Source organism: Tenrec ecaudatus, chromosome 14, assembly GCF_050624435.1.
Source record: "Tenrec ecaudatus isolate mTenEca1 chromosome 14, mTenEca1.hap1, whole genome shotgun sequence".
NCBI classification, from domain to species: Eukaryota; Metazoa; Chordata; class Mammalia; order Afrosoricida; family Tenrecidae; genus Tenrec; species Tenrec ecaudatus.
In genome coordinates, this window is record NC_134543.1 from 43,693,248 (window position 1) to 43,712,855 (window position 19,608).

The 19,608-nt window shown below is 45.1% G+C and overlaps 1 protein-coding gene across 1 annotated transcript in view; it reads right to left on the reverse strand.

The window, feature by feature from the left end:
• PRKCH (protein kinase C eta) overlaps positions 1-19,608 on the reverse strand; it is a 248,178-nt gene that overhangs the window by 172,040 nt on the left and 56,530 nt on the right. The window lies entirely within an intron of this gene.

Sequence of the window (19,608 nt, forward strand, 5' to 3'; positions counted from 1 at the left end):
GATGACGAAGAAAGAAAGAAGCTGTTCACCTCTGAGGAAGCAGCCACGGAAAACCGGATCGATACCAAAGGAACACCATCAGCTACAGCGCTGGAAGCGGAGGCCCTCCTGTCGGAAGGCACTCAAAACACAATGGGGAACAGCAGCCTCTTCAAAAGGGGGTCAACCTTCCATGCATGGATAGAGGAGAGCTTTGGGGACCTTCATTTGCTGACGGGGCATGACTCAAAAGGAGACGAAGCCGTTGTAAATACCCCCTGGGTAATCATAATGTGGAATATGTAAAATTTGCATCTAGAAAAATTAGAAGCCATAAAACATAATGGAATACATAAAGATTAATATGCTAGGCGTTGGGGAGTTGAAATTAACATCCTAGGCACTGGGGAGTGTCACTGGCATTACCCACATTAGGCAACGACAGTGTTTACTACGCAGGGATGAGAGATGCAAGAGGAATTGTCAAAAGGGGCTTTTCTTTTGAATCATTTTATTGGGGGCTCGTACAGCTCTTAGCACAAGCCATACATCCACACATGGTGTCAAGCACATTTGTTGCCTTCATTATTCTCAAAACATTTGCTTTCCACTTGAGCCCTTGGTATCAGCTTCTCATTTTTCCCCATCTGTCCTCCCTCACCCTTGATAACTTATAAATAATTATTATTTTGTCATGTCTTACACTGACCAATGTCTCCCTTCACCCACTTTTCCGTCACTCTGGGAGTGGGTGATATGTAGATCATTGTGATCAGTTCCTCCTTTCTCCCCTCACCTTCCCCTTACCCTCCTGGTATTGCTCTCCATACTGGTCCTGAGGGTTTATCTGTCCTGGATTCCCTGTGTTTCCAGCTCTTATCTGTGCCCACGAGCATGCTCTGGTCTAGCTGGATTTGTAAGGTAGAATTGGGGGGGAGAGGGGAGGAATCATTAAAGAACTAGAGAAAAGTTGTATGTTTCCTCAGTGCAATACTGCATCCTGACTGGCTTGTCACTTCCTTGTGACCTTTCTGTAAGGGGAAAGCCCAGTTGGGCTTTGGGTCTCCACTCCACACTACCCCTCATTCACATTGATATGATTTTTTTGTTCTGGGTTTTTGATGCCTAGTATCCAATTCTATCGACACCTCATGATCACATAGGCTGGTGTGATTTTTCTATGTGGGCTTTGTTGCTTCTCAGCTAGATGGCTGCTTGTTTATCTTCAAGCCTTTAAGACCCCAGATACTATATCTTTTGATAGCCGGGCACCATCAGCTTTCTTCGCCACATTTGCTTATGGACCCACTTTGTCTTCAGCGATCCTGTCGGGAAGTTGAGCATCATGGCATGCCAAGTTATTAAAACAAAGTGTTCTTATGTTGATGGAGTACTTGAGTAGAGGCCCAATGTCCATCTGCTACCTTAATACTAAGCCTATAAATATATGTACATAGATCTATTTCCCTAGCATCATATATAAAATATACTTACATATGCACATGCCTATATTTAGACCCCTATAAATGCCCTTTGCCTCCTGGGTCTTTCCTCTATTTGCTTTTACTTTCCTCTTGTCCCTCTATCACGTTCAGCCTTCATTTGGGTCAAAAAAACTCTTCAAGATGTATCTAGAAATATAGTGCTGTCTGTGGTAGGATAATATCCATACACCTACAAAGAAGTTCAGTTAATATATCTGTTATTTAAATTTGCACGCCAACCACTAAAGCAAGTAATGACGACATTAAAGAATTCTACCAATGTCTTCATGATAAAATTGACCAGGCATGCAAGCAAGGTGCACTCATCATTATTGGCAATTGAAATTCAAAAGTTGGAAACAAAGAGGAAAGGTCAATGGTTGGAAAATATGACCTTGGTGATAGAAATATCAAGCAGGGCAACACATAATAGAATATTGCAAGAGAATGACCACTTCATCGCAAATATCTTTTTCACCAACATGAGCGGTGGCTGATTACATGCACACACCTCGCCTGATGGGATACACAGGGATCAGACTGGGAAGAAAGATGGAGAAGCTCAGTATCAGTTGGCCCAAAAAGGGCAGAGCCTGACTGTTGAATAGTCTAGCGACTGCTTCTACTTAATTCATGTTGAAGTAGAAGAAAATGAAATCAAGTCCCCAAGAGCCAAAATACAACCTTGCCTGTATCTCACCAAATTAAAAAACATCTCAAGACCAGCTTTGACTCACTGGACACTAAGGACAGAAGACCTGGCGAGCTGTGGAACTGACTTCAAACCACCAGACATGAAGAAAGTAGGTCATTAAAAAGACAGAACCAAAACACCAAGGTGGGGTCAGAAGATGTAGAGGAACTAAGCAATGAACAGAACATTCAAAGGGCAGCTTGAGCAAAGTGAAATCTTATCATGAAATGTGCAAAGTCCCGGAGTTCGAACGCCCAACAGGAAGACACACTCAGCGTATCTCAAGCTCAAAGAAATGAAAACACGAATTCAAGCTTTATGTTGCATTATTTCAAAGATTCCTTGCCCAAACTATCAAATGATACAGTAGAATCATTTGAAAATGAATCATGTTGAGAAAATGGAAGAAATACACAGAGTCGCTGTACCAAAAAGAACTGATCAACAGAGTTATTTCAAGAAGTAGCATATGATCAAGAACCAATGGTATTGAAGAAAGGAGTCCACATTGAACTGAAGATATTAATGAAAGACAAGGCTCCAGGAACTGATGGAACACCAATTTAAACGTTTCAACAAGCTGATGCAGCACTGGGAGCATTCGTTCACCTTTGCCAAGAAATGTGGGAGACAGCTACTTGGCCGAGTGACTGAAAGAGATTCCTACTTGTGTAGACTCCAGAGAACAGTGACCCAGAATAATTTGGAAACTGTTCAATAATATCATTAACATTGCATGCAAGTAAAATTTTGCTGAAGATAGTTCAAAAATGGTTACAGTACTATATGATCAAGGAGTGGCTAGAACTTCTAGCTGAATTCACAAGAGGATATGGAGCTAGGGATACCACTGCTGACTTCAAATGGATCTTGGCTGAAAGCAGAGAAGACCAGAAAGATATTTGCTTGTGTTTTTGTGACTATGAAAAGGCATTTGATGGTATGGACCATTAAAAACTAAGGGATAATATCGGGACAAGTAAGAATTGAAGAATATTTCAGTGTGCTCATGCAAAATGTACACATAGACCAAGAGGCTGGTCTGTGCAGTATAATAGTGCATGTTTTAAAATCAGGACATGTGTGTGCCAGGTTTGTATCATTCCACTAAAACTATTCCATCTGTATGCTGTGCAAATAATCTGAGAATCTGGAGTATACAAAGAAGAGTGTAGCATTAGGAGAGGCGGGAGGCTTATTAACAATCTGCAGTATGCAGACGACACAATCTTGCTTATGGAAAGCTCGGGGGCTTGAAGCACCTGCTGATGAAGATCAAAGACTGAAGTCTTCAGTATGAACTGCAACTCAAATAGCAAAAATACCATTTGAGGACGAAAATGTGCGTGACTCAAGCCATGGTATTTGCAATCCCACATACGCATGTGAAAACTGAAAAATGGGCAAGGGGGACCACAGAAGAGTGAGGCATTTGAATTATGGGGTTGGTGAAGAATGTTTAAAGGACCCCAGACTGCCAGGAGAATAAACAAATCGGTCTCAGAGCAAGTACAGCCAGAACGCCCCCGAGAAGTGAGGATGACAAGACGCTGTCTCCCTACTTTGAACAAGTTATCAGGAGGGAACCATCGCTGGGAAAGGCTATCACACATGTGGTAAAGTACAGCTTCGGCCACAAAAAGAGGGAACTCCTTAATGGGACAGACTGACACAGGCACTGCATCCGCTGGCTTCCACCGGCCCAGTGTGAGGCTGGCACAGGACTTGGCAGGGCTTCATTCTCTGGTCCATAGGGTCACGATCAGTCCGAACGGGCTCAATGGTGGCAAAGTGCCGATCTTAATTGTATCAAGAAAAAGAACAATGAGCCCAGTGATGTCTCTGTCTATACCACTAACAACGAAAATCTAGTCACTCTTAAGGAAGCCCTAGACTAGAAGAAGGAAGTTTAGGTTCTTTGCATCCACTACACTCTACCTGTCCGAGAGAGCATCACTGCCCCTTAAAGTTCTTATGCAGGGGCTGAAACATCTATTCTGAAATCGAGAAATTGAAGTTGTCCCTGCCACTGAGCTCCATCCTCTGCACACACCTGTTTCCCAAAGGCCCTCGACATTCTAGTACCAGGTGTGTTCTGGTCACCACCAACTCGGTGGGCAGGTTGTGCTCCTTTGTACTGGCTAGCGGCTTAGGCACTTTGGAGTGTGAGGTTCTTTTGAAACCAGATACATGGATTTACAATTTCCCTTTTAATCAATCTTGTCAACAGCTGAGCACCTTACCCATTTGTAACACACAGGGGCCCCTTCTGCAGGCCTGGGGCATCAGTGCTCAGCATTTTGGACATGGCTCCCAATAGAGGATCTCAAAGGCAGACTGTTCACTGTTCTTGGAGTACTTATGAAGTCCCTTCCCTCCCCTATGAAAACACATTGAACCTTCCCCTAAGTCGTGGTTACATTAAAAAATAATAATAGTAACACCACAACCCTGTTTCCGAAATAAAAGCTGCCTATTTTATACCAATTTAAAAGTTTATGTGTATATGTTCCTTTCTCTGCATAAAATTCATTACTGATTCAGCTACCGCATGGCCAGCCCCACTCCTCCACCTCCATGTTCACACCCGCTTTGTGTCCTAACTCCTATCTTAGCCACGGCCCCTCAACTCTCTTCACCCCACTCATGAGCTTTACTGAAGTTCTCAAAATAGAGCTCTCAGGAGAGATGACTAAACAGGATGTCAGTCTCTAATTGTCTCCACTCTCTGCCTTGACTTGTTTCAAGTCAAAAATATGTTATTTTTAAAAGCCACTCCCTTGTCTTCAGTGTAAAGACCTGGCACAGAACACATGCACACACACACACACACGGCCTCATAACATGCACTGATGCTGGCACAAAGCAGGCTGCTGCCAGCCTCCAGACCAAGCAGGGACACCTTGTGACTCTCCAGCCTATGACCAGAAAGGTTCCCTCCAACCCTGCTTTGCAGGCCCCTCCACCCCGAACAGTCCCGGAGCCGCTTGGACAGACCAGAGAATCTACCACTCAGCCATTAACTTCTGCTTGCTTCCTCAGTTTCACTGATACCCCCATGCCCCCACTGCTGTGGAAAAGCCAGACTCAAATACAATCACCCAGCCCAGCTCGTGCAGGGCCGGCACGCTAAGACCCCTGACTCAGGAACGGAATTTGACAAGCTGCAGGCCGAGGCCCTTTGGTGCGGGAAACAACTCAGTGGTCTGCAACAGCAGGGTTTTGGGGGTGTAACAGGACAGAACAGAAAGGTGACAGGACTGTTTGTGGCTCTGTATGCAGTGCACAGAAGGGCGTGTGGGTTACAACGTAAACACAGGCATTTCTCACTGCAGACCATAAGGAACGTGTTTGGAAAATGCTGCTGTAGAGATTTTCTGTTTCATCTACGTCGTGCCGGTGGGTTATTGTTGTCTATTTTTTCAGCGTGCTTGTTTGGGTGCCCGCAAGGCAGTCAACTCACTGCCCCAGAGCTGGCCTATTTCACCACTGTACTCTTTAAAAAGCTCTTTCTGAGCAGAAATGCGGCCGCCCATAATTTCTACTTATACTATGAGTCCGGCACCGACAGCCCTGGTGGGCATTTCTTTCCAGAGAAAGCATCGGCTCCAGCCTCGGGGACGCGTTCTCCAGTTAGATTTGCGAGCTGCCGCCTCTGAAACACGCAGTCTAAATGGTTCTGTTGGGCTTCTGCCCTAATTCTGAAGTATACGTGGGACCCAGTCAGACTGGCAGCACTGACTCCTTCCAGCCACAGGGACTGGTCCACCGGGGGTCTGTGCTCTGTATCTGGCTTGATAATTGGCTCCAGTCTAGGATTATGATACAAGTAAGTCCAATTAGGAACCTTGGCGCAACAAGGAAAAAACAAGATCTCACTTCTGCTGAACTTCAACCTGAAAGGAAATAAATGTGGCTGGCTGACACCTTTCTAGCCATGACATTGAGCTGGGAAACAAAAAAACAAGAAGGGCAGGGTGGGGAGGCAGAAAGACACCAGGCCTTCCTTCATGTTAGCAGTCAAACTGCAGATCAAGCCTCACCTGAGACAGCTGAACTTTCCTGCCATCTGTAGCAATACATTCCCTCTTTTGCTTTAGCCGGTTTGCATTGGGATTTTAATCAAAAGACTCAGCAAAACTATCAGTCCCAGTGAATAAATATTTGAAGACAATTGCCACATCCCCTGTTTAAAAAACAAACAAACAAAAACAACCCTCACTGTCATCAGGTCGATTCTGACTCTCAGCGAACCTTTTGTGTAGGATAGACCTGCCCTGTGGGCTTCTGAGATGTTAACTTTTTGTTTTCATACTTTTATTGGGGGCTCTTCCATCTCTGATCACAATCCATACATTCCTCCAGTGTGTCAAGCACATCTGCACATATGCCGCCATCATCATTTTCACAGCATTCTCTTCCCACTTGAGCCCCTGATATCAGCTACCCATTTCTTCCCCCTCCCTCCCCTCCCCACCCTCCCTCACAAACCCTTGATAAGTTATAGATTATTATTATTATTTCCATATCTTACATCGTCTTCTGTCACCCCTAGCCCAACCGAGATACTCAAATTCTGGCAAAGGGGATTGATTCATTTTGTATGCTTCCTATCTCAAGCACAGCCCTCTCTCCCAGGCTGCCTATGCGTCTTCTCTGAAAATCTCCATCTCTGTACCCCCACTGAAACAAAAACGTACTGCTATAGAAACGAGTGGAACTCATTACCACTCTCGAGGCCCAGGTCACGTGTGGGGCTGCACCCACAGCTGGAACGCACTGATAGGGATTTCTAATGCTGTAAAGATCTACAGTCTCAGAAACCCAAAGAAGGCAGTTCTACTCTGTCCTATAAGATTCTGATGAATAGTTATCAACTTGGTGACAGTGAGCCTGGTTTTGGTTTATACGAAAAGGTTGAAACTTCTGAGCAAAGTACAGAACTCTATACAACACGGTCCTGAGGACCTTTCAGCCTCTGCTCATCCGGGCTGTAGCTCAACCTACTTTGGTTACCTGCAGAATCTTGGACGGCATGTTATTTCATCAACCCATGTACGATGGGTCAGGCAGCATACGCAGGAAGGTCATCACAAATGTGGGGGTGGGGGGTTGGGGGGGGTGAACTAAACACCTACTTGGAATTCATTGCCCAGTGACTTTGAGTATGCTGAATCTTCCAGCAGAAAATCCTTCCTTGTTCATGTGATCAATCCTACCTGTTCATCAAGAATGAAGTTGAAATTCACCTTTCCATGGAGGCACTCCCCGCCCTCTCTTGGAGAGCTGGAGAAGTTCATGCCCATATGGAGACCACTGTGGGAACCCACGTCATGTGGCCATCATTCTGCGCTGTCCCCTAGGACTCAGCTTTGTACACAGAGAACGGCTGCTGAATGAGGGAAGACGTTATCAAACAAGGACATCCTGAGTTCCTGCTACTGTTTCACTTTAGAAGTTGCTACTCCGTCCTCATTATTTTGGTCATGTTCCTCCAGACAGAGCCCTGCAGGTGTGACCTGACCCTCACTGGGAACAGCAAGATGATCCTCAACCTTAATCCTGACAATTCACTTCAGTGATGCAGCTATGGACTAGATGAGAGCTCTAAGAATTCCGAGTGACCAAGGTCAAGTTTGCCATCAATGGAAAACTCTGCATCTTTTCTCTACCAGCTTTGCTGGTACAGTAGTTAGGCCCCAACGCCCCCATAAAAACCTAGACACTTCATCTTGTTTCTCCAAAGCTTCAGCTTGCTATTCCTGGCTCCAAAGATCACTGAATTCTCCAGGCTCATGAGTTTCTTCCTACTGCTTCTCAGTTCGTCGCCTCCCAACGTGGGGTCTCACATTAGCCAGGTCATCACTGAGGGTTCCACCGACATGTCCAAGAGAAGGAGACTGAGCCCTGAGGGCAGAGACAGGCCCCACCATTAGCATCGTTTTTTGTAACAGTCATTCAGGTAAGTCCCCCTCCTTGTCTCACCTACAGAGTTCTTCTGATGGGAAGGAGGGGGATTCCTAGGCCCCAGTTCAAAGCCCAAAAGGCTACAGCCTTTAAAAACATCTGCCTCATATGCACACAGACTGAAGTCTGTATCAACAAATTAGATGTCACGTGGAAAACAACCTGAACTTGGACCCATAGTTTATAACTTAAACACACACACACACAAAGCATAACTGGAAATGGATCACAGAGCTAAAATGTAAAGTTACCCACGGTGTATCCATGGTTAATGATCAGAAAGAATTCAATAGGAGCTTAATCTATGGGGGAGTCCTGCCATGGATTTGGGCTTGTCATCATCCATAGCTTTTTGCAAACCAGGTTGCTCAGAATTTAAGCTCTACTACAATCCCCCTTCTGATAATCAATTACTATTAGTAATTCTTTGGTCACAGAGGCTAATGTGTTTCGTCCATGTGGACTTAGCTGATACCACACTTAGATGGCTGCTTCCTTTAAGACAGTGGTTCTCAACCTTCCTAATGAAGTCACCCTTTAATATACTTCCTCATATTGTGGTGACCCCCAACCATAAAATTATTTTCGTTGCTACTTCATCACTGTAATTTTTCTACTGTTATGAATCGGGCGACCCCTGTGAAAGGGTTGTTTGACCCCACAGGTTTAGAACCACTGTTTTAAGACAAGCCTTTAAGCTCCCAGGTGCTATTCTTTCTGATAGCCAGGCACCATCTGATTTCTGCACCTCACTATGCTATAGCACCCATATCTTCAGGGATCTCTTCATGGGGGCTAATAGGCAGTAGGGCCAAACCATATAAGAACAAATTGTTCTCAGATTAAGGCTATAATTAAGGGGGAGCTCAACATTCATATTTATGATTTATAGAGCTCTATGGTCTACTTTAGAGGAAGCATTCTTGAGAAATAACATAAAGCCTCCATGGGGCATGTGGTAATGCTAATATTAATATCATTAGCCTAGTCAGTGGCATAGAAAATACTAGTAAAAATGAGTGTGTACATATGTGCATATGTATGAAACATGCACTTAAACAGAAGTGTCAGAACACTTTAACAATAAGGGCTAAACACAAGGCAACAATTTCAATAATACTCATTCACTAAGGCAAAATGATTTGTCTGCAGAATTAAGATACATCACAGAAAGCACACACACACACACAAAGAAAGTAGCAAATATGTGGTAATCACAAGATATGGTTAAAAAAAAGTGAAATTGTTCACTAGAAATCAGTAAATACAAGTAAGCCTGTTGTTTATTGGGTAGTCCACCCCTGACCATGAACATAGTAGTTTTCAACTCTCTGGGGAGGAGGCAGTGAGGTTCTGTGTAGTCAAAGCTCCCCTCAGAAAACGTTTTAAACAGAAAAGAAGTCAAAGAAGAAGCACCATGCCAAGATGAAGCCAGACCAAGGAAGCCATCCAATCGCCATGCAGACGCATTTGCACGCATATCATTAGTGAAAAGGTGAACAGAGCTCACCTCTAAATTCTTCTGCCATGACTGCAGACTGTGTTTCAAGACACGAAGCCTCTGTTTTACTGAGAAAATGTTTGATGAGGAAAACTCCATTTTCTCTGAGCTTCTACAAGGGTGCTTCGAAAGTCCATGGAAAAAACAGAAGTAAAAAGATAATGGAATTTTCCAGTGAACATGTTTTGAAGTGCCTATGTATTTTTCCAAAAGAAAGAAAATGACAGGTTTTACACAGAAAATGTCCAGCTCTTTGAACCACTTCAAACGGGTCCAATCATGACCGATATAGCTAAATTGGAATGAACTTGAATTTACAAAACGTGAGTGTGGAGGAATGATAACCTGAAGAGAAAACAAGCCCACGGTGAAGCCTCCGAGAGGCACGGCGAACCCTTCCAGGGGCCTGGTGCAAGAGAACGGGTCACGTGCAGACCCGTGAAGCCTGACGTGCATTCAAAGCTGTGTGGTCGGCCGCCATCTTTGTGCCGGGCACCACGATATCCAAGATTTGGGTGCTGCCCTTGATTTCTAATGGAGAAGGTTTCATTTCCAGCCGGGCTTCAGCTTGGAACTTGTCCTGCTCCCGTCCTTGTGCCCCCGCACATACATTCTACAAACGTGAGCCTGTGCTGGTTTTGCTTCATCCACCATGACTGAGCCAGAAAGAAGTTCAAAGGCCCACCCTAAACAAACCAGGATGAGAGCGTGAGGACATGACAGGTTCAGGGCCAACACCCCAGTGTTGCCATTGCCGTGCCCACAGTCACGAGGCGCAGTGCTCAGGGGTGAGCAGCATCTCTGAGAGCTTGGGGCAGCAGCTATGTGGCCACGAGAAAGTCATGTCACCAGCAAGATGTCCTCACTGGCAAGACAGGCATGGAACCATTTACTGCAGGATAAAATAAAATAATGACAAGACCGTGTTCAATATAAGAGCACCCCGGGGGGGCTCCAAAACACACTTGTGGCCTCTAGACTACAGGGGCTTAGGGCTCAGGAAACGCCCCTTGGTGTGCCCACCAGGTCGCCAGCCCCCTGCGCTGGCCAGTGTTTGCTTTTCTTTGATGTCACATTGCCGAAACTGGGCAAATCCCTGACATCCCTTGCTCAGGCTCTTTGTTCGTGAAATCAGAGGGTTGTCTGAAAGCCGTTCCATGATTCTAAACAGGCTTGTATAAAAGCCTGCTCTCAAGACTCCAGGGAAGCACTCATTTAATTAACTAGCAATAATTTACAACCATTTCCCTTCACAAAGGGCATTAGAATCGATCACAAACAGGAAACTTCTGGCTACTTAATATTCATCTTAGTATGGGATTAGCAGAATGGTCTAGCAATGTTAAAAGAATGAGAGAAACCCACAATTCTTTATTTGGGCAAAGGTAGAAGGTTCACTATGGATCTGCAGCCAGCCCTCGGTGACAGCAAAAAGTCAACAAAATTCCAATTCTTCACTAGATGGCTGGTTTCTATAGCGTTTCTAAATTTCAACTCTAGAGATACATACAAAGGGATCTGAACACATGAAGAAGCATTTGTGATTCTCTTCCAGCCTCGTTTTATGAGGGTTCAAATTCTTACTAGACTGTACCAATAGCCAATAGGGAGAAATGTGGCTGTGTCCTTGAACAATAACAGTTACCATATCTTGAGCTCCACGGATGTACTGGAGCCAAACCTCGTGCTTGGTTGTAACCTTTGCAACCTCTAAGGTAAATAACATCATCATTTTGTAAAGAGGAAACAGAGGCTCAATGAGGGTATGAAGTTGGCCAAGGTCACACTAACTGTGAAGGCCAAGGAAGACTCACATATAGGTCAAATCTGCTGTGCAGCCTCCCTCCCTCCCTCAGGCTTGTACATCAACATCTGCCTGCAGCCACCTGCACAGTCTGAGGCCAGGACAATTGGCTTCATTAGGTCATCACGTGCATCCCCGGGGAACATTGGCAAGACTCATGCCATCAACACCTAGGGGTGCTCCCTACGAACTACTAGCCCTCAGCGTTCCCACCTCTCCTCATCACTGCCAAGGTCAGGGGGAGTAGCACCAGCCTGGCAGTGTCCCTCCCCTGCTTCCAGCAAGAGCATGCGGCACAAAGGCTAAGCACCGGCAAGTCTGATGCTGGAGTCCATGATGAGAGGTGGCCACGGCAGTTTGTGCTAGTTAGCCTGGAGACCAGAAGTCAACATCGCATGCTGCAAACCAGTGCAGCTCCTCCCACGGAAAGCATTTTTTAAAAAATGGGAGTAGGTAAGGCAAATTTTTCTATTTCTAAATCTGTATCAATCAGACAAAATCACTAACGGGGAATGGGGAGGCAGTGGACAAATGGAAAACGTGAGAGGTTGGGGGTCCTGACACTCTTCCACTCTAATGGGCACAAGTCATTCTGTTTTGATCAAAAAGCGCAGGACTGCACCACACAGTGAGCCTCAATGTAAACTGTAGACTTTAGTCACTAACAATCCATCCTACTGACTCATCAACTTCAACAATATCAGTTTTAAAACAAAAATCCAAGAAGCTGTACCCAGAAAACAACAAAAACCGATGAAGCTCCCACTGAGTAGTAAAAGAGAACAGTGGTTCTCAATCTGTAGGTCACAACCCCTTTGGGGGTCAAAAGACCCTTTCACGGGAGTCACCCAATTCATAACAGTAGCAAAATGACAGCTCTGAAGTAGCAATGAAAATAATGTTATGAGGAACTGTGTGACAGGGTCCCGGCCTGAGGAAGGTGGAGAACAATCCTGCACAGGGTTCCCATGGCTGAAGAAGCCTCGGTGGCAATGACGATTAAGTACTGAGCTGCAGCCACAATGCTGCAGAGCTGAAGGAAGATGGGGGCGTTAGACGGGCCCCTATGTTTGAAAACCTGTTGGTCTTGAGTGGACATCTTCTATGCCATTTATACCACTTTGGGGCAGCTCTTTTACAAAGAAGCCTTCGCATATGAAATCAAAGTCCATACATAGTCCTGTAACTTCTGCCTGCAGGATGCAAATCCACTTCTGGAATTGACTCTGCAGTGATGGAAAAAGATGGAGAACACACGAGAGACAGGAAAGGACACAGAGCTTCATGAAACTACCAGAAGATAGCTGAGTTGGAAGGTGAAGGTAGAAATGCAAAAGTTAGGGAGAAAGCTTTGGATGCCAAGCTAAGAGTTTTTTTGTTTGATTTTTTTACCCCCCAAGCTAAGAGTTTTAATTTCTTTTCATAGCATCAGGCTGGCAAGCGTCCCAAAAGAACAGGCTGGAGGGGAAGCTGGAGAGGGGTCGGCTGGGCTTGGGGGGTGGGGAGGAGGGGGAGAACAGTTGAAGGTCTAGTTCAGGAGTCCTCAAACTGCGGCCCGCCGAGGACATTTATCTGGCCCGCCAGGTGTTTTTGCCCTGTTTGCTTTTTTACTTCAAAATAAGATATGTGCAGTATGCATAGGAATTTGTTCATAGTTTTGGGTTTTTTTAAAAACTATAGTCCGGCCCTCCAATGGATCTGAGGGACAGTGAACTGGCCCCCTGTTTTAAAAGTTTGAGGACCCCTGGTCTAGTCCAACAATACGGGAAGGTGAGCGGTGGAGGAGGCGGATGTGAAATATTACAAAAAGAGGCTCAGGATGACTTCAGGGCTAAGGGTGACAGATGAGGGCTCCGGCAGTTGAGAAGATAATCCTGGCAGAAGCAAGGGACTCTAGAAGGGGAGGTGGGTGGCGGGTATCTCTACTTTTGAAACACAATGATGCAGGAGAGAGACTTTGGGGCAGAAATGTTTGGCCGATAGACAGGGAGTCTGAAACATCGATCCAGGCTGAAGGTCACCCATACAGTTGCAAAAGCTGAACCACGCGATCGGCTTCACCCACAGAGGGAAGGGCCAGCCCAAAGAGCAAAGGGTCGAGGATCAACCCCATGTTTCCAGGATGAAAGCCGAGTTCAAACAAGTAAAAGGGAAAGAAGAGCATCAAGAAAGGTATTATAAAACCCATTGGTTCCCAAGTTTTGCCCCTTTTTCCATCCATCTTCACCATCTCCTTGTGAGCCAGGAAAAAAGAAAGCACCATCATTGCCAGTGCAATGGATTAAGTGACTTCATAGACTGGTAACAGGTTTCACCGGATGTGAACTTTAGGACCCGAGAACCGCTCCTACCCACCTCCCTGTGACCAGGATCCTCACCCACTAGTGGCTTTTTCACAAACTTGACTAATCGATATTTCTCTCTCTCTCTCTCTCTCTCTCTCTCTCTCTCTCTCTCTCTCTCTCTCTCTCTCTCTCTCTCTCTCACACCTCCCCCAACCCCCCCTTTATAAAAGTCACCTGTCATGTTCTCATTTCTTTCTAGGCCCATAGACACTTTTGCCTGTTCTAGGAACGAGTTTCACACCCACAGCTTCAACCCAACCAGAATGTCCGCCAAACAGGCAGTTGAGGAGCAGATGGGTTTCTGAACCTGGGTTGCGAAGAGTCACGGATTGGTAGGATGCTTTGCAGACAGTCAATCAACAGAGCAGGATGAAGGCTCCTGGAGGAGGGGGGTAGATAACAGCAGGGCATGAGGCAAAACGTCCACCACACCACCGTCCAATCGACACCCCAAGGTGTTAAAACACCTTGAACCTTGGAGGACATACGCTTTTCTCTAAGAGGAAAACTCACACTATTTCCTCTGTGGTGTGGCTTCAACTCTCATCAAAACACAACCCTGGCCCCAAGCCCTGCCTTCTCCTAAAGCAGGAAATAGCCAGGTTGCCACACCAGTCCTGGTATTTTTCAGTAAGAAAATGTCGATTCGGTCCAGTTTCTTCCACCTAGCAGCACTTTCGAGCCTTCAATAGCCCTAACTCCAACCACATTCCTTGTCATCAAGTCTACTTCAAAGCCAGCAACTCTACGGGGTAAGGTAGAGTAGCCCCTGTGGGTTTCTAAGCCTGCAAATGTTTACGGGAGAAGAAAGCCCCGTCGTTCTCCCAAGGAGAACGACCGGTGGTTGGTGGTTTCGAACAGCTGACCTTGGGATTAGCAGCCCAACATAAAACCACTAAGTCACCAAGGCTCCTTAGCCTTAACTGGCATTAGGGATTTTTTTTTAATTATTTTTTTGGTTGGTTGGGATTGAGGGTGGGGTAAAGAATCTAGTCCATACGATTTTGGAATTCTAAATACACAACATTAAGCATTCATCAAAACCCACAGAACTAGCAGTGCCCAAGCTTAATGAACCTGGCTGCTAATGGAAAGACTGGAGGTTTGGGTCCACCCAGAAGTGCCTGGTACTGTGCTTCAAAAAGATCAGCCACTAAAAACGACATAAAGAACAATTTTACTCTGGCATTTCTGGGGTTAACATGCACCAGAATCAACTTCATGGGGGGAGGGGGATTTTTTTTTTAAGTCTAAAGCAAAAGATATTCAGAAGAGATATGCAGATGACATAAGCCTGCATGCTGAAAGTGAGGAAGAGTTGAAGTACTTGCTGATGAAGTTCAAGAATTTCAGACTTAAGTATGGATTATAGCAAAGTAAAGAAAACCAAAATCCTCAAAACTGGACCTATAGGTAACATCAAGATAAACATAGAAAAGGGTGACGTTGTCCAGGATTTCATCTTGCTTGGATTGACAATGGATGCTCATGGGAGTGGCAGTCAGGAGCCGTGACCATGCATTACACTGGGCAACATCATGATAAATGGAGAAAAGACAGAAGTTGACAAAAAAAGATTTTATCTGCCCATGGAAGCAAGCAGAGTCACAAAAATCTAATGGCATGCTGCGTTGGACAAATCTGCTGCACAAGACCTCTTAAAAATATTAGAAAACAAAGATGCTGGTCCGGATGGTTTGAGGCCCATGAAGTGCCTGCCATGGTATTTGTAATCACTGTGTTTGCATGCAAAAGTTAGACAAGGAATAAGAAAGCCCAAAGGAGAGTGGATACATTTGAATTAAGATGCAGGCAAAGAATACTTTCCTGACTGAAAGTACAGAGACCCACCAGAAGAGCAAGCAAATCTGTCTTGAAGGAGGCACAGCCAGAATGCTCCTCGGAAGGGCGAATGGAGAATGCGGCTCCTGTGCTTTGGATACGGTATCAGAAAGGACTGTCCCTGGAGAAGGGCATCATGCTTGGTCAGCAAAAAGGATGGACTGACACAATGGTTACCTCTTAGAACAGTGGTTCTCAACCTTCCTAGTGCCACGGCCCTTTCATACAGTTCCTCAGGTTGTGGTGACCCCCAACCATAACATTATTTTCCTTGCTACTTCATAACTGTAATTTGCTACTGTTATGAATCGTCATGTAAATATCTGACATGCAAGATGTATTTTCATCATTACAAATTGAACATAAAGCATAGTGATTAATCACAAAAACAATATGTAATCATATATTGTGAAATATTTATTTCTAATGACAAATAGATGAAATTTTGTCTTGAAGCATGGTGTAGCATGGGTAACAGTCTTCAAGCCTAGTACTTGCATGTGGGTGTATCTGCGTGTGGACGGACCCACCTGGAGATGGCTGGAGGAGCCGTGTTTCAGTTCTTAAGACCCATCAGAAATACATATGTGTTTTCTGATGGTCTTAGACTAGCCCTGTGAAAGGGTCATCCAACCCCCAAATGGGTGGGACCCCAGGTTGAGAACTGCTGTCTTAGAGAAATTAAAGCTTGAATTGGTAGAAGACTACAGGTACCGGCTTTCTTTCACCAAAGGATGGTGAAATGTTGATGGTGGATGTAGCATTTCTTGTTACTGCGAAGTTGCTCCTGTTTCCACCTCTCCCCATCTACTGCCCTATGAGCACATGTAATCTGAGCCAATTTTCATACTGCATCACTTATTTTGATCCCACACTCCTGGAGAAAAGCCACAGGGAGACTTAAGTAGCAGGCTTTTGTCCAAATTGTTTTCAAGCAAGCTATTGGTGAAAAGTGTCCTCCTTTAAGCTAGAAGCGCTTACTCTCATACACCTTGCCAAAGCTAAAGAGACAGACAGACAGACAGACAGACTCCGTGCGCCTGTGGAAAATCAACTACAAACGCCTCCCAGGGAACATCGATGATAAAGAGTATTCTTTGGGGGGGGGGGTGAGGGCCATGTCGTGCAGATGACCGTATGCCAAGTACGCAATCTGATTTCATGAAGGGTTTCACGACATCTGAACAGGAACTGGTACCCCCAAAAGGACGAAGACCTGCAGCTCACTTTTAAACAGTTTTATTGAAATAGGACTCGTGTATCACACAATTCGGTGGTTTAAATCTTTTTTAATTGTGCAATCAACACCACCATCCATTTTAGAACATCATTATTAGTTCATCATTTCCCCCCATGCTTCTCTGCCATAACTCAAAAGAGCAATTATTAATCTGGTTACTGCCTCTCTAGATTTACCTACCTTGGATTTTACATAAAGAAAATAATATCCCCCCCAAAGTCAACAAGAACAAAATAAAACATGGCAAAACCTCAACCCATATGAAAAAATAAATAAAACTGGAATTAGAAATGGGTCAAAGGGGACAGCAAATGATGTTAAATTTTAACCCAACTATGTCTACAATCACAGCCCTGGTGGCAAAGTGCGCCACGCGTTCGGCTGCCAAGTGCAAGGCCAGCAGCCACGGAGCAGATTTCTGGAGGCGGCCCCTGACTGGTGCTTTCCCCTCGGTGCGGAGAAGTCAGAACTACCAGATCACCCCCAGCTTGCCAGAGGCAGAATCCTCTGATGTACTTGGAGCAACGGCAGGCCCACCCCCAGACCTCATCAACCAGCCCCTCTTTGAACAAGCTCCACAGGGAAGCGGAGGCCTGTTAAAGCTTGAGAACTACTGGTCATTTCTTCCGTCATTGTCTTTGTCACCATCTAGTCCCTTCTGTCTTCCTACAATAAACTATGAAAGCAGACAGTTGTCTTTATTTCATGTTAAAGTCCTCAATAAAAATATTCATGTCTGTTTATAGACCATGGTACCTACATACTACTTAGTTATAACAAGGCTTTATCATTTCCATGTCAACGTTCTCTCTCCTCTTATTCTGTGTTTAAAATCCACTATGGTTAGTTTGGTGAGCACTCCCATAGCTAATGCAAGAAACAGCTAAAACACAGCTCGTGGCAAAATAGAACTGAGAGCTCATGTTTGGAGTTGACTTTAGAGTTGAGTTGAATGCCAAATAACCAAGAAAGGAATGCTGGTTGGAGTGACATTTTCAATCCACATGATAGCCCATAAAAGGGTGATGAAGCACTTGAAAGAAATTTATGACGCTATAAAATGACAAACTATAAATGGGTAAAAAAAAATCAGAATGGGGAAAATGCAATCGGAGATGAAGGCTGGGAAAAGCTTTCCCTGTAAACAGTTGAAATGTTGTTGCAGACGTGTAGCTGCCTCAGCTGAACTTATTACACATTTGAATCTGAACTTCTGAAGCAAAGCACTAAGGGAACAAAGGATGGTGATGAGGAGTCGAATGAACCACCAGGAAACCACAAGGGCTGCTCAGGAGAAGCAGAGCTCTCACGGCCCAGTGTCTCCAACCCCGTGGCCCTCCAAGTGTGGGGCCCCGGCCAGCAGCAGCGGTGTCACCTGGGAACCTGTGGGTCCTGCAAACCAACATCCAAGCTCCAGCCCAGATCACCTGTATCAGAAACCCTGGGCATGAGGCCCAGTGAGTAATCTGTGTTTCCACAAACCCTCAAGGTGGACTTGGGGCCTTGAGCCCAGGGCAGTGGGATTCGTTCAAAGACACCAGGTAAAGCTGAGTGATTGCAAAGGACACAGTGAGGGTGTGGGGGAAGGATGGCTGTAACCCCAGCGCCTGGCACACGTTACACTTCTAGACTGCTTTCAAATAAAAGAAAGCACAAATGTTTGTGTGCATGAACACGCCTCCTTCCATCAATTTTCTACAAACCAAGCCAAACCAAACACACTGCCATCAAGTCGATTCCTACTCATCGCGAGCCTGAAAGACGGGGTTTCTAAGACTGTCATCTTTACAGCAGTAGAAAGCCTCTGAGTTCTCCCACAAAGCTGCTGGTGGTTTCAAACTGCTGACTTTGTGATAAGCATTCCAACACATAACCACCATACTACCAGGCTCGCTCTAGACACCAATTATTGTCCACAATGATTTGGTTCCCTATTATGAAACAGATCATTTTCTGTCCTTTTTTTTTAAACATCATTTTCAAAGGTTATAAAAATGCTAATGAATCACATAAGGATGGAAAGAGAGTTACCATGTATAAGCAAATCTCTTTCCAAGTAAATTTTAAAAATTCAACTGGCAAAACGTCCCAGCACGCTGGCCTGTTTCAGCAGACGTCCACGAAGCCACCCAGGTAACAGCAGCCCTGCGTTCCAGACAGAAAATACCGAGGGGAGAGTGCCAAAGTCCTCTCACACCTGACCTAGGTCGTCTTTCTTTGCCATTTCACAAATAGCCGTGTGTCTGCTGAGCACAGACGCGATGACATTGGTTCTGCCTTTTAAAGGGTTTTCCCATGCCAGGTCTTAAGGCAGAGGACCACACCTACTGTATTCAAAGGGGAGGGGAGTGCAGAGCCTTCTCCACAGCAGGCTACCCATGGCAAGATAATCTCGAAATACAGTTGCTCTTCCGGCCCCCAACGGGATTTATCTCAAGAGGTTCTTGGCAATGCAAATGATTAACACATTTAGCTGCCCAGCAGAAGGCTGAAGGTTCAAGTTCACTGGGATACACCTGGAAGAAAGGTCTAGAGCTGTACTTCTGAAAATCAGACAGTTTTATTCTGAAACACATGAGGTCGCCAAGAGGCAGAATCAACTACAGGGCAACTGGAATTTTTTGTTTGCATTTCACTAACGGATAGAGCAAAGGCTATGAGCATCAGGTCTTGGAATTAGTCAGCTGAAATTCCCAAGTGGCACTGCTGGATGAAACGCTGAATTGCTAACTCCAAGGTCAACGGTTCAAAC